Raw genomic sequence first — 1,535 nt, forward strand, 5'->3', positions numbered from 1 at the left:
TCTTCTCCATCTTCACACATAGGTTTGGTGCTCATATTCCTCCTTATATCCATATCCTCTTTTCTAGCCTCTACTTGCTGGTTCCCCCATTTCTCAATCCACTTGTCTACGGTGCCAAGACCAAGCAGATCCATATTCACGCTGTAAAGATGTTGTGTTCATAAAATCCACTGTGATTGACACCGTCATTCTTCCTCATTATGCCATAGTAACTATCTCTCAAAATTAACTATGATGCTTAAAAATCCCAATTATATGCAATACTTCAGTGTTTTATGTTTGTTTTGTAAAGTATCTGTGCCTTTTTAGATTTCACATCATCATATTGCATGACAGGTATCAGTCAGTAGGTTTTTTAATGCTACTTGGTCATGAGAAGAAGGAAAGTAAAAAGAGAAAATTAGAAACATACATTGTTTTCACCTTATTTATTTATTTATTCATTCATTCATTTTTAAAGTTCACTTATTTATTTTGAAGGAGAGAGAGAGAGTGGAGGAGGGGCACAGAGAGAGAGAGGGGGGAAGAAATATAATCCCAAGTAGGCTCTTTGTTGTCACTGTAGAGCACAATGGAGGGCTGAAACTCATAAACTGTTGGATTGTCAACCTGAGCAGAAACCGAGAGTAGGGTGCTCAAATGACTGGTCCCTTTAGTACCCTTCTGTTTTTTTTTAGTCCCTCATTGAGCTTCCTCCTTTAAGAATTATTTTCTGGGGAATCAGATCTATCTAACTAGCTATCACTATATCAGTCATCGATCACTGAATTTAAATGCATCCAAAACCATTTTCTAGAGAGTCCAGGTACTCAATGGAAACAAGTTGTTGGTCTTTCTCGAACTTCTTAGTCACCTAAAAACGTTTTTTTGAGAAACTGTGTTGAAACCATGTTGTGTCAAAACAAACAAACAAACAAACAAACAACATATAAATAAAAACCAAACACTTATGGAGCCAATGAGATAATAATACAAAAATTTCAGTACATCTCCAGAGTCATTCAGAAATTTACAAGTACCAAAATCATAAGAACTGAGGAGTTTCATTTTACACATGAATGGATTTCTTTTCCATATATTTATTTAAATGTTACTGATTTATTTTTAGAGAGAGAAAGTGAGGCAGAGAGAGAGGAAAGAATCTAAGGCTAGCTCCACATAAACAGTATTGAAGTAGTTACCATCCTGAGAACCCGTGAAATTGCGACCAGAGCTTCAAAGGGTCAGACACTCATCCAACTGAGACAACTAGGCACCCACACATCAATCTAGTTCTGTTTCTTATTTATTAATTCAAAAATTAAAAATCAAATCACAGGGACTGCTGGGTGGGTTAGTTGGTTAAGCATCTGACCCTTGGTTTCAGCTCAGGTCATGGTCTCATATTACATGAATTAGAGCCATGCATTGGGTTCTGTGCTCACAGTGCAGAGCCTGCTTGGGATTCTTTCTACCTCTCTCTCTACACTTCTCTCTCATTCTCCAAATGAATAAATAAATAATAAAGTAAAATAAAATCACAAAATTGTATTTAT

The sequence above is a fragment of the Suricata suricatta genome, chromosome 11, assembly GCF_006229205.1.
Source record: "Suricata suricatta isolate VVHF042 chromosome 11, meerkat_22Aug2017_6uvM2_HiC, whole genome shotgun sequence".
Classification (NCBI taxonomy): domain Eukaryota; kingdom Metazoa; phylum Chordata; class Mammalia; order Carnivora; family Herpestidae; genus Suricata; species Suricata suricatta.